Raw genomic sequence first — 14,225 nt, 5'->3', positions numbered from 1 at the left:
CTAATGTTACTATTTGGGGCTTTCATTTAGCCAAGACATATTTATCAAGCGCTTGCAGGCGGCGAGGGGAGAGGGCAGGAGAAATGGGCAGGACACAGGGGTCCCTATCCCTAAGGAGAGCAGGAGGCAGACTTGTAAAGGATTAGGTCACCGTGCAGAGTGAGACAAAAGTGACTTCTCTTCCTGAAAGACAGGAGAAGCAGGGAACCTTGTCTCAGGGCAGGGAGTGTGTGCAGAGTGACAAGGAATTCTTCCAAAGATGGGAGAGCACGGGCTCCGGAGCTGACCAACTGGGGTCTAACTCCAGATGCTTCCCAGCTGTGTGGCCTTGGGCACATGATGACCTCACTTCCCGAAGCCTCAGCTTTCTCTTCTATAAAGTGGGTGTCACCCAAAAGCACCACTGGGGTTGTTGTAAGGATTAAACGGGTGGGGAAGTGAGCGGCAGCCTGGCGATGGATTCACGATTCCCGGTAAGGACGTGAGGAATACGCTCTTATTGTTATATTCATGGAGACTCATCACTGTTGCCCTAAATGCTTTCCTCATCCCCCAAATCACAAGTCAGCCCCAGACTGGCCTATTTGTGGACACCAGGGACCTGTTGACCTGTTACTGTTCAAGTTAAAAAGCAACAGTGGGATGAAATTCCGACACGGGACGATATAGGTACATGCACGGTTGGATGCTGTGGACCCTTGAACTTGGCAGTAGGGCAGTGAACTTGATTGCAGTTCCACGGCGACTGGGGGTTCTGATTTCTGCCCTGGACACAGCAGATTCCCAGTAGGAGGCGCCTTCTGTCCTCCGCTGGGTTCTCTGACACCCAGCCAAGGGCCTATTGGCCTTCCTCAGGGTTTGAACTTCAAAGGCCTGGACAGTCACAGGAGAAGGGGGCCCCCCACCTGGCTTCTCTTGGAATTCAAAACAATCTAAGATTGGGAGAGGCAGCGGGCTGTCTCCTCGCTCTGTGTTTAGAATCCAGGTTTTTTTTTTTTTTTTTTTTTGGTCTGGCTGTGATCTCGGGTTTGGGTGCCCGGGAGGTTCCAGGGGGGACCTCCAGGTGGGGGGCAGAGGCAGGGCGGACCTAAGAGGCACCCTCACCAGTGCGGGTTTACTCTCCCCAGAGCCAGGCTTCAGGCAGCAGTTCTGGGGCTCTAAGCAGAGGGGGCCACCGCTTGCAACCTGGTGGTTAGTGACCCCCCCCCCAACCGTGTTTCATTGGGAAGGTTCTCCGGAAAGCAGGGAACGAAAGCAGCCAGCAGGGGGGATTCTCTGGGCCTAAGGGCCGCGGGCGCGGGCACCCGAATGGGCTCCCCCACCCCGGGGGGTTGTGCGACCTGGAACACGCAGGGGGCGCGCAGGGGATGGGAGACGGGGTGGGGGGCCGGGGCCGAGGGCAGGATCTGACTCGCTTCTTAAGAACCTGCTTCCTCCTTTGCTACCTCCACCCATCAGTCACCTCGCAAACCACCAGCCCTGGGCGGTGCAGGCGGGTCCCAGCGCCCCGAACACGCCCAAGGCCGAAGAGCAAGGCGGCGGCCTCCCCCGGAAGCAGGGGGGAGGGGCGGTGGGAGGCGGGCGCAGCCTGCGCCAGGTGAGCGCCCGGCCAGGTGAAGGCGCGGCAGTGCTGCACCTGCGTACTCGCGCCCGAGTTGGGGGGCGGGGGGCGGGGTCTCCCCAGGTCTAAACACTTAACTAACCTGGAGTCCCGAGTGGCCGGCCCCGGCCCCATCCCGGGGATGTCTGGGCTCCGTTCCCGTCCCCGTCCCTGCCTGGCCGACCCCGAGCGGCGGGGGGCGGGGCGCTTGGCGCAGCGCCCCCCTCCCCGCACCCCTGCCCTGCCCCGCGCGGGCGCGAGACCCGGGGCGCCTGGGCTCTGCAGGCCCGGGGTGGGGGGGTCGGCTGCTGGGCGGCGCCTCCCGGGGCCCGAGGCCGCTCCCGCCGGCGCCGCCCTCCGCCTCCCGCCGTCCCTCCCCCCTGCGCGCCCGCGCTCCGAGGCCGCGCTTCCTGCGTCCCCATCCCCGGCCCGCGCGGGCGCTGCGCGCTCTCCGCCGCCGCCTCCCTCGGCGAGGCCCGCGCCCGCACCGCCCGGCCCGGTCACAGCGCCCACGGAGGCAGCCCGGGGCGCGGGGCGAGGAGCCCCGGTGCCCGCCCGCGACCCAGCGGGACCCGCAGCCGCCCCGGTGAGTCTGCGCCGCCGCGCCTTCCGCCCGGGAGGGAGCCGAGGGCCGTCGGGGTCGATGCGTCCGTCCGTCCGTCCGTCCGGGAGCTGCCCGCCCCGCGTGGGCCGCCGGGAGGCCTGCGGACCCGCACCCCTGCAGCCGCGCCCCGCCGGTGCGGGACACCCCGCCTCCCCGCAGCGCGCCGACCTCGGCCGGGCAGGCTGCGCGCCTCCGGGGCCCCCTGCTGGCGAGGACAGGTGCCAGCGCGGGGCGGGATTCGAACCCTCGGCCTGGCCCGCGAGGCACCTTCCCAGGAAGCCCCTGGAAACCACCCTGGCGCCGCCCCAGCGCTGCCCCTTCCCCCCTCCCTAACTCTTTCCTGGAAACCGAGGCTTTGGGGGGATTTCGATTCGCGGGGGTGTCCCGGCAGCCAAAAACGGTGCGAAATCGGGCGTGAGCGAAGTGAGGTGAAACTCAGCTTCCTCACTGTGAAATGGGCGTGATGACCTCCCGGGATGAGGCGTGCGGCCTGGACGTGCCAGGTCTAATGGGATGGGAAGGGATGGGATGGGGTGGGATGGGATGGGATGGGATGGGATGGGGATGGGATGGGCTGGGCTGGGCTGGGCTGGGCTGGGATGGGATGGGAAGGGATGGGATGGGATGGATGGGATGGGAAGGGATGGGATGGGATGGGAAGGGATGGGAAGGGATGGGATGGGATGGATGGGCTGGGATGGGCTGGGATGGGCTGGGATGGGCTGGGAAGGGATGGGCTGGGATGGGGATGGAAGGGCTGGGCTGGGCTGGGCTGGGCTGGGGATGGGAAGGATGGGATGGGAAGGGATGGGATGGGATGGGGATGGGATGGGATGGGATGGGATGGGAGGGATGGGAATGGGGAAGGGATGGGAAGGGATGGGAAGGGATGGGATGGGATGGGATGGGATGGGATGGGAAGGGAAGGGAAAGGGATGGGATGGGATGGGATGGGATGGGATGGGATGGGCTGGGCTGGATGGGATGGGAAGGGATGGGATGGGAAGAGATGGGATGGGATGGGATGGGATGGGATGGGATGGGATGGGAAGGGATGGGATGGGATGGGATGGGAAGGGATGGGAAGGGATGGGATGGGAAGGGATGGGATGGGATGGGATGGGATGGTCACTTACAGAAAGTAAAAGCTTCCCCAACCTGCGGGCGGGGGTCAGCCCCCCTGGCCCTCCCTGGCCGGCAGCCGCCGTGGGGCACCTGAGCACCCTTGTCAGGCGAGCTTGTGCTGCCCAGGCCAGATCCCTCCTCGCGCAGTGGGTGGTCTAGGCCCCGGAACCCCTGCGGGGCCGTGTGGGCGGGGCCTGTGGCCTTGTGGGCGGGGCCGGGGCCGTGTGGGCGGGGCCGTGTGGGCGGGGCGGGGGCGGGGCCGTGTGGGCGGGGCCGGGGCCAGCCCAGGTGGGCGAGCGCTGGGGAGGGGTTACCCTCTAGAGCTGGCTTCCCTAGTGGAAGGAGGAAGGTCTGCTCCGGGACCTGTGAACGGCTCTCACCCCGCAGAGACTTGTCACACAAAGATCTTGACCTCGGTTGATAGGAACAAATGGAATTGGGGAGGATCCCGGTTCCCTCCAGATGCTTCCCTCCGCCGCTTGCCAGAGGTCCTGCCCAGACTAGGAGAAAAGGCCGAAGAGAGGAAGGGGAAGAGGCTGGCGGTGCATCTGTCCCTCGCGATGCTCTGTCCAGTGGTTGGATGATGAGGGCTTCCTGGGCTTCAAGCAGGGCCAGGCCTGTCCCTCGCGATGCAGAGCCTCGGGACCTCGAGAGCTCCCAGCCTAGTAAATGACAAGTGTCGCTTAGAGGTGGTGATACAGTCAGGCCCCAGCACCCCAGGCTGGTTGTGTGATGTGACCTGCTTCCCTGAGCCTGAGTGACAGCCTCCTAGGTGGGACCTTCGTGCTCTGTAGGAAGTTCCATGACAGGGCTTAGGGGGAGAACAGGAGAGAGAAAATACCCCAGGCTGGGGTGTGCCACGAGGTCCTGCTAGGAAAAGAATGTTGGAATAGTCAACAGTGTACTGGAGTCCCTCGGGGAACGGGACGAGGGGTGTCTGGGCAGATGGAGCAGCACGAGCAAAGGCCCAGAGGTGCGAAGGCACATGGGGCGTGGTGGGCCTGGGGGAGTGTGCTCAGGCCGTGGCAGATGGGTTTGTGGAAAGGTGGGGAAAGTAAAGGGAATGGAGGGTCTGGAATGAGCTAGACTAGATAGGCAGGGGGTCGGGCATTGCCCGTGGGACTTTATCACGTGGATGCCTGGGAGCCGTCGAAGGAACGTGTGTTGACTGAGCACCTTCAGTGGGCCAGGCACCTTCTGGGTGCTCAGGACAGATCACTGAACAAGAGCGACAAAGACAGACACAAATTCCATTCACGTTCTTTAAGCAGGGGAGTCATTTGATCCTGTTGATATGTGAGGAAGATAATTCTGGCTGCGTGGAAGTCTGTGGAGACTCGGGGGAAGGCTGCGGGGAGAGGGCAGGCTGGCCTGCGGGGTGCGGGCAGTGGGGATGGAATGGGGGGCTGGCGTGGAGCCCCGCCCGGGAGCCAGAGATGAACAGGTGGTCTTCACACGTGACCACTGCTCAAGGGCGAGGTTTGTGGATTTGGTGTGAGGCCCAAACTGCCAGCCTGTCTCCTGCCAGAGAGCGCGGACGGGTGCCCGGGACCTTGGCAGGGCCCAAGCCCCTCCAGCCGTGAGGCCTCTCCTGCTCCCTGAGCCCCAGAAGGCACAAGGCCCTCTACGTGAGGGATGGCAAGCTGGAGGCAGAGCCAGCGGCCCACCTCCTGGGCAACCTGCCTCGCAGGGCTCCTGTTTCACTGGGCCTGTTCTGGTAAACGTTCTCTCCCTCTCTGGGGCTGGCGGTAAACCCCTCAGGACCCTCGGGCTGGAAGAGGGGCTTTGGCTCTGGGCTTCTCTCCCCCCAGTTCCAAATTAAAGTGAATTCGAGGGACTGAGCAGAGTTTTCTCCCTAAGTGCTGGGGACGTTCCGGAAGCTCAAATGTCCTCTGTTGGGAATGTGGCGGGCGAGGGGTCTTGCATCTGGCTTCCGGCTTCTGGTCATGTCTGTTCTGAAGCTTGGTCGGCTCATTTCTTGCCATTGGCAGCTGTAAGGGTATCTCCATGTTGGAGGTCTTCCTCTGCTGGGAGGGGGAACCCCACTGTCTTTCACCAGCCGCAGGAGGACCCCAGAATGTCTTGGGTGGAGGGGACCACTCTCATTTGACCAATAAAACTCAGAGTGGGGAAGGCCACAGAGCAAGTCAGCAGGGACTGCCACCCACCTTCTGAGCACTCCGGGGTCCCCTGTGTCCTCCCAGGAGACCTGGCCTGGACTCCAGCTTAGTACAGGTTTGGTGGTTTCTCAGGCTCTCCTTCCTGCCGGCCACTTCATAGAGTCTTGCCCCTCCCCAGCCTGGACAGGTGGCCTGGCATTTTGGTTCTCTTCCTCTTGGACTGAGCCCCTGGTACACTGGCTGCCCCTCCTGGGAGCTCTGGCCCCCCAAAGAAACAGGCCGCTTGTTTGGTTTTCCCCCAGAGGCAGCCCTCCGAGGGTCCCAGCTGAGCTCTCCCACTAGCTGTGGCCTCAACCTGATTCTTGACTCCTCCCTCCCCTCAGCCCCAACCCTTATCTCCGGAGGCTGGTTGGCCCTGCCTTCTATCCAGTGTTGTTTACTTGGGCTAAGCTGCCAACAGTCTCTTATTCTCTCTTGCCCTAGATTTATCAGACTTAGCAGCCTTTAAACCTGAATGCCGATCCCTTTAGCCCTTAGGCTTCTGAAGCCAGAGGGGACCAGAGCCATCAGAAAGTCTAATCTGCTTATTTTATAAATGGGGAAACTGAGGCCCAGGGAAAGGAAGGCACTGGCCTGAGTTCAGAGCTAGGACTAGACCCCGTTTCCTGATTTCAAGGATGGTTCTTGAAAATAAACCAAAGCAATGAAATCAGAGGAGCCTCTTTCTCTCTACTCTCCACACTGGCAGGTGTTTTGGAGACATCCACAGTGACGTATCCAGGAGGGGTAAATGCTGAGGGACCTGGAAGACGGGTGCACATTGAGGAGTATATATCTTGGGGCACCTGGGGGGCTCAGTGGTGGAGCATCTGCCTTTGGCTCAGGCCGTGACCCCGGGGTCCTGGGATTGAGTCCCACATCGGGTTCCCTGCAGGGGACGTCTCTGTGTCTCTGCCTCTCTCTGTGTCTCTCATGAATAAATAAATAAAATCTTTTAAAAAATGAAAGAAGGAGTATATATCTTGACATTTTCATGTTCTATCTGCTCAAACTGGCATTAAGGCCAGGGAATAAGCTAGTGATTAACCGACATTATTTGCTGCTCCTCTAAGCATACAGGCATTTAAAGTTGTTTTCTCCCCCAAATTACAAAGGAAGGACACGCTCATCATAGAAAACTTGGATGGAAAACATCACGATATGCTGGCAACCACTGTTGATGGGTGTTTACACAGATTTTTTTGCTCGCTCGCTTGCTCTGCTACTTCATACCCTGGTTTTTCAGTCCGTCGTCATAACGTGCATTTCCCCGTGTGACAGCTCGCCCAGCTCCTACCTGTCAGTCTCACGCGCTTCTACCATCCGATGGCTGGAGATGACTCAGGAGCCAGCTTTCTGTGGCTCTGTCAGAACCCTCCAGCAACCAAAATCCTCGCAGGCCATGCAAATTATTCACCTCCGTGGGACTTCAGGGGGCCATTTCTCTGCACCGCCGCGGTGTGGGGAAGGGCATGTTTACAAAATGTAATGCAAAAATCAATTCTTGGGGAGCCTCTTAGAAACGGAGGAAGTTAGGCATCCAGGTGGCATGGGTGGGATCCAAAGATTACAGAAGGGAAGAAGATGTCTTTGTTTCCTCTCATTTTTTGCTGTGTTGGTTTTAACCCAGCCAAGTGCTCCCACCCCACTGCTACCACCCTTGCCCTGAATCTCCCCAGGGTTCGGCACTGGGGTGGCAAGTGTGGGTTCCTAGGAAAGTCAGTACTGTATTGGCTTGCTTGTCTCCAAGCCCTGCCTCTTGGACAGCAAGTGTTTCAGTGGCAGACAATTGAGTTGCCTACTCAGGTGATCCAGGCTGGGTCACCTTTGGGACAGGGTCTCCTGGCAACTGTCAGACTCTAATGGGGTCACAGCTTTGGTAATGCCATATAAATTGTCAATGCTAGAAGTGGCCTCAGAGGATCCCTTAGGCCAGTGCCTGCAGACTGTGGGCAGCAACTTAGTGGGTTTGAAAATCAGTTACGTAGTTTTCCACTGGCTTTTTAAAAGTGAAATAGAAGAAAGCCGACTAGAAAACAGCGTGCATCTCACGACAGGAGATGATGCATTCTTCAAGGAAACTTTCATCTCAATTTTCTGGGTGCGGGTATGCACTGAGTCACCAGATAAATATATTTCCATCTGCCTGGTAAGAACCTTGGGTAGCCCTGCTCCTGTCCGTTGGTTTGGTTTTTGTTGTTGTTTTTTTTTTTTTTTTAAAAAAAGATTTTATTTACTCATGAGAGACAGAGAGAGAGCAAGAGAGGCAGAGACACAGGCAGAAGGAGAAGCAGGCTCCATGCAGGGAGCCCGAAGTGGGACTGGATCCCGGGTCTCCAGGATCACACCCTGGGCTGAAGGCGGCGCTAAACCGCTGAGCCACCGGGCTGCCCTGTTAGGTTTTTTTTAAATTGGGGTACAGCTAACATGCCATATTATGTGTCCCAAGTATACAACATGTGTATCCATTGCAAAATGATCAACACAGCAAATCCAGTTGCCATCTGCCACCTGACAAAGTTAATAAGATGTTACTGTGTTCCCCATGCTGTACGTTATACCCCCTGACTTCTTTGTTTGATTACTGGAAGTCTGTCCTTCTTTATCCCCTTCACCCATTTTGCGCCCCCCCCCCCCGAACCCCCTCCCCTCTAGCAACCACCAGTCTGGTCTCTGTATCCATGAGCCTGGAGTTTGTTTTGTTTCTTAGATTCCACATATTTGTGAAATCCTGGGGTGTTTGTCTTTCTCTGTCTGATTTATTTCACTTTGCCTAATACCCTCTGGATCTGCTGCTGCAAATGGTAAGATTTCATTCTTTTTTATGGCTAGGTAGTACTTATCTGTGTATATAAATATTTATGTCGAGTCTTCTCTATCTGTTCATCCAATGATGTGCACTTGGGTTGTTTCCATGTCGTGGATTTTGTTTGTAGTGTTTTTTATTTTCTTTGTATCAGTATCCAGTAATGAAATTGCTGGATCATAGGGTAGTTCTGTTTTCAGTGTTTTGAGGAACCTCCGTCCTTTTTCCCACAGTAGCCATACCAATTTACATTCCCACCCACAGTACACAAGGGTTCCCTTTCTTCCACATCCTTGCCAGCGCATGTTATTTCTTATCTTTTTGATGACAGCCATTCTGACAGGTGTGAGGTGATAGCTCATTGTGGTTCTGATGTGCATTTTCTGAGGCTGAGTGATGTTGAGCATCTTTTCGTGTGCCTGTTGGCCATCTGGATGTCTTCTTTGGAAAAATGTCTACTCAGATCATCTGTTTATTTTTTTCAATCAGATCCTTTGTGGGCTTCTTCTGTTGTTGAGCTGTGTGAGTTCTTTATATATTTTGTGTATTAACCCCTTATCAGACATATCATTTGCAAATGTCTTCTCTCATTCTGTAGGTTTTCTTTTCATTTCGTTTTCTTTAGGTTTCTTTACGTCCCATTCTGTAGGTTTTCTTTGCGGTGCAGAAGCTTTTTAGTTTGACATAGTCCCAGTTGTTTATTTTTGCTTTTGTTTTCCTTGCCTTTGGAGTCAGATCCAAAAAAACATCGCTAAGACCAATGTCAGGGAGCTTAGGGCTCCTGTCTTCTCTCAGGAGTTTTGTGGCTTCAAGTCCTACATTCGAGTCTTTAATCCATTGTGAGTTAATTTTTGTGTATGGCGTAACGGTCCACTGCTTTTTATACTGGGATCCTGGGAAACTGGGAATTTTTTGGATGGGTCCCAGAAGCAGTCAGACGTTTGCAGGGACAGAGTGGTGGGAGGCAGGGCCAGCTGGAAGGAAGCTCTGTTTACAAGTGTTCCAGATGTCGGGGTGTAAAAGATTCCTTTAAAAAAGTTCTTTGGGTTTAAAAACAAAATGAAACAGCAGGCTAGAAACCAGTGCTCATCTAGCCACCTCAATTCTTAGAAAAGAAACAGAGGCCAGAAAACAGAGAGTCAGTAGGGGCAGGTGGGCTCTCCGGCCACACGCTCAAGGACCTCTAAACATAGCCCCCGACAACTCTCCAGATGAGGTGCCAAAGTCAGTGTCAGACAGAGCTGTTGGCCTGAAGCCCACACTCACCATGAGCCCGCGTCCCCCACAGGCCACATTGTTAATGTACACTAGGAATTCATGTTTATCATAAAACCCATTAACTGTCATGCTCAGTTTATATGGCTACGGTGCACAAAATATTAGTTTGTTCAATGCCAGCATCTAAAACCCATCACAGGATTGGTAAGTCCCTTTTGGCATTTCTTCTTTTTTTAATGTCCCCAGAGCTTCACTAATGGAAGCATCCAAGAGGTGATGGGCCCAAGGTCACCCGGCAAATCCTGGCAGATCCAGGGTGAGGACTCACCGTGGTAGGTGAGTTCCTTTCTTAAAGACTGTGGCCTCACAGGATGTACAGTTCTGGTTGTCTCCAGAAGGTTCTGCTGTTTCTTTGATTCAGGATGTAGAACCAGGTGGCTCTAATTCTTGGTGAATTTTATGTCTTTGCCACTTTGTCCTCTCCATATCTGGTCCGGGACAGAGAGAGAGAGAGAGAGAGAGAGAGAGAGAGAATTTACCTACCTTAACCTTGTTCTACATTTTCCCCACACCTACTGGCTGGGCTTGCAGAGGGATACCTCATTTCATTGTGTTTTGTAGAAACTGTGTCTATTACAAATTGAAGATTTGTGGCAACCTAGTGTCCAGCAAGTCTGTTGGTGCCATTTTTCTAAAAGTATTTGCTCACTACGGGTCCCTGTCACATTTTGGTAGTTCTTGCAATATTTCAGATTTTTTCCTTATTACTTTGTATGGTGACCTGTGATCAGTGATCATGACTTGCCGAAAGCTCAGATGATGCTTAGCATTTTTTAGCAATAAAGGACTTCTCAATTAAGGCATGTACATTGTTCTTTTTTAGACATAATGCTGTTGTACATTTACTAGACTCCAGTATGTTGTAAACATAACTTTGTATGCACTGGGAAACCAAAACATTCATTTGACTTGTTTTATTGCCATATCCACTCTCTTCCAGTGGTCTAGAACTGAACCTGCAATATCTCTGAGGTATGCCCATACTGGCTAGGGTACAGGCATGGTTCATTGACACTTGGTGGAGGAGGATCTGATTAAAAAAACATGCTTTCAAAAAAATAATAAATAAAATAAATAAAACACGCTTTCAAATATTATGTCTTAATTAACTGCAGTTTGGATGGTAGCAATTATGTATCAGAGTTGTCCTTGGGTCATTGGTTTCAAATAGTGACAGGTGCAAATTCTTCTATGGTGGTCGGGGAACATTATCTTTGGCTCATCACAAGCTGTGACTTTTAACTAATGTACCGGTATGTTCTGTGTACCAGGGTGAGCTAGAGGGCCGGCTCCTGCCCCCCAGATGGGGCTTATCGGCCTGGCGGGGGTGGGGAGCTGGCAGTTCTGCCGACAGTGATGAGGTAGCCCAGGAGCCAGAAGAGGAAATTTCACCCAGACCTGGAGTGTCAAGGACGGGCTTTCAGAAAGCTGAATCTAAGCTGAAATCTGAAGAGGGGCAGAAGGTCAGCAGCAGAAAAGGGGGCACCTGGAAGAAGCAACAGCCTGAGTAAAGGCCCCGAGATAGAGAAGAGCTTAATTCACATGGGCGGATACTAGATGTGAAGGATGGGATGGGAAAAACCTTTTGTACAATTTCTTCTTAAAAGTCATTTTGGAAGTAAGATTCATTCAGCCAGTATTTATTGAGTTTTTTCTACAGGCCAGGTGTTGTGGGTTTGGGAGAGACATGGTCCATCAAGGAGACATGGTCCCTGCTCTCATGGAGCTGACATTTCATTGGGGTGGAGCAAGGAATTCGTAAATTAGGACACAAATAAGTGAAATCAAGAATCTAAGAAAGAAGTAAAATCTTTACCACTCCCTCAACTGCCTACAGGATCAAGGCTAAGCTAAGACACTCAGCCTTCAAAGTTCTAAAGACTGGAGTCTCCTAAATACTGGACTCCATAGAGTTCAGGCTCAGTTTCCCTTTCCAAACCCATTGCTTCTGCCCCAGCTCCTCCCCCCAACCAATGGAGGAGTTGTAAAGAACCAGAACCACTGCCCACCTCCACCTGCCTCCTACACCCCCACCCACAGCCATGAACTATGATGGTTTTCTCTTCTATTCCTTCTACTTTTCTGCCTAGACCATTCTCTGTCCTAAACAAAACTCTTTTTTTTTTTTTTAAAGATTTTATTTATTCATGAGAGACACAGGGAGAGAGAGAGAGAGAGAGAGAGAGAGGCAGAGGGAGAAGCAGGCTCCATGCAGGGAGCCCAACGTGGGACTCAATCCCGGGCTTCCAGGATCACGCCCCGAGCTTAAGGCTGCGCTATACCGCTGAGCCACCCGGGCTGCCCCAAAACTCTTAAAAAACACACACATACACCCAAACTCTTTTTATTTTGGAATAATGTTAGATTTATAGAAAAGTTGCAGAAATCATACAGCTTTCCTATATCTTTCACTCAGCTTCCCCTAATACTAGCATCTTACCTAACATGACGTACGTAACAAAACTGAGGAATTCGAATTACTGCTCACAAAATGGTGGACTTTATTTGGATTTCACCAGGTTATTTTGTTGTTGTTTCTGCTCTGGGATCCATTTCAAGACACCACACTGCATTCAGTTGTCCTGTCTCCTTTGTCTCTCATGGCCTATCACAGTTTCTAGGGGTATTCTTGAATTTTGTGACCTTGAAAGCTTTGAGGAGTACTGGTCAGTATTCTGTAGAATGTCCCTAACTTCAGGTTTGTCTGATGTCTCATAATTAGACTGGGATTTGGGGTTTGGGGAAAGAATACGACAGTGGTGAAGTATCCTTATCATTGCATCATGTTGGGATTTACCTCATATATAGCAACATGACTCAACCTGTGGTGCTAACCTTGGTCATTTGGTTAGAAGTGGTGTCTGTAAGACTTCCCCACTGTAGAATTACTACAGCCCCTTTTGGGAGGGGGCTTTTAAAGGATGATAGTCAAAAGTAAAATCATAAAATAAATGACTGAAAATGGTTGATAGATTAGGCTCCTAAAATTAAAAAGCTTAAAGAAATTTTTAAAAATTAATTAAATTAAATTAGATTAAATTAAATTAAATTAAATTAAATTAAAAAGCTTCAGTACAGCACATGATACACTGGAGCAAAATTTGCAACAGGGGGTGGACAATGGGCTGTTTTCTAAACACAGACCGAGTTTTTCCACTTAGTATGAAAAGCCAAAGTCCCTCAAGAAATGGAAAAACAAAAAACAAACAAAAGAAACGGAATAAGGAAAAGATGCTGTTGGCCAAAAAGCATGTAGGGGCAGGGGGAAGAGAAAAAAAAAAGAAACAATCAAGAAATGTAACCATGATACACCAATGTTTTCTAATTAATTGTCTGTATTCAAGAGTCCCCATAATATCAGGATCACCCACTGATTTTATTTTTATTAAGTTTGTATTCAAATTTCGGGTAGTTAACCTAGAGTGTAATAATAGTTTCAGGTGTACAATATAGTGATGCGGACTTCTGTACAACACCCCGTGCTCATCGCAACAGGTGACTGATAGTCTCCTTTATTCCAAGATAGTCCCCAAAGCATGTTTGGTCTCCCGTGGCACTGATACATTTGAAGAGATGAAGCTGATGTCTTCATTGTTTGCTTTTCACCTCATGGCTGGTTGAGTTTTAAACTTTTATGGCAAGAAATTTTCACATATGCTGTGGTATAGTTGTCATTGCATCACATCAAGAAGCACTGGAGGTCAGAGCTCAAGAAAGAAGAAGAAAGAGAAGAAAGAGAAGGAGAAGGCAGGGGAGGAGGAGAAGGAGAAATGTCCTTAGCCAGTAAGCACATGGGGGAAAAAACCCCAACATTCACCCTCATCATATTAAAGAAAATGCCGCTTAATAAATTTCATGTCAAATTTTAAAATAAATATAAAATAAAATAAAATAAATAAAATAAAATAAAATAAAATAAAATAAATAAAATAAAATAAATTTTATGTCAAATTCATGATGGTATTCATCAGGGTGCCTGGGTGGATCAGTGGTTGAGAATCTGCCTTTGGCTTATGTCATGATCCTGGGGTCCTGGGATCGAGTTCCACATTGGGCTCCCCATGGGGAACCTGCTTCTCCTTCTGCTTGTGTCTCTGTCTCTCCCTGTGTCTCTTATGAATAAATAAATAAAATCTTTTTGAAAAACCCATAAAAACCCAATACCATCATTCACATATGAAATTTTAAATGTTTTAAGTGTTTCAAAATTTTAAGTTAAACAAAGAGTGCTAATCTTTCATGAGCTCATGGTGGGGATGAGGACAGTCTGAAATGCATCTCAAAGCTTAAAAAAAGACAGTAGTTTCAATACCAAGAGTTTATCCAGAGGAAACACGATTGTGTAATGGGTTGGTTTCAATACTGTTATTTTTAAAAATAGCAATAAAATTAGAAGCCAACCATGTGTCTGGCCATAAAGGACTGGTTAGTTATGTAAATGATGAGTCCTTCACATACCAGAATATTCCTCAACCATTAGAAGTTATGGTTTCAGTGAATTCTGATGATGTGCAAAATTGTTCGTTACATAGCAACATTTTAAAAGTTAGGTCACCACGCCATGTTACAGTAAGATCTCATTTTTGTAAGAAAGAAAGAAAGAGAAGAAGAAAAAAGAAAGAAAAGAAGAAGAAAGAAAAGAAAAGAGGAAGG

General features: G+C 51.3%; 1 protein-coding gene across 1 annotated transcript in view; it reads left to right on the top strand.

The window, feature by feature from the left end:
* The first annotated feature begins 2,077 nt into the window (after positions 1–2,077).
* TMEM51 (transmembrane protein 51) overlaps positions 2,078–14,225 on the top strand; it is a 56,755-nt gene continuing 44,607 nt past the window's right edge. Inside the window, exon 1 of the mRNA XM_041766190.1 lies at positions 2,078–2,186. The gene's annotated coding sequence lies outside the window, so the exon portion shown is untranslated. The remainder of the gene's footprint in view (positions 2,187–14,225) is intronic.

The sequence above is a fragment of the Vulpes lagopus genome, chromosome 8 (assembly GCF_018345385.1).
Source record: "Vulpes lagopus strain Blue_001 chromosome 8, ASM1834538v1, whole genome shotgun sequence".
NCBI classification, from domain to species: Eukaryota; Metazoa; Chordata; class Mammalia; order Carnivora; family Canidae; genus Vulpes; species Vulpes lagopus.
This window is presented reverse-complemented; position numbering and strand designations above follow the sequence as displayed.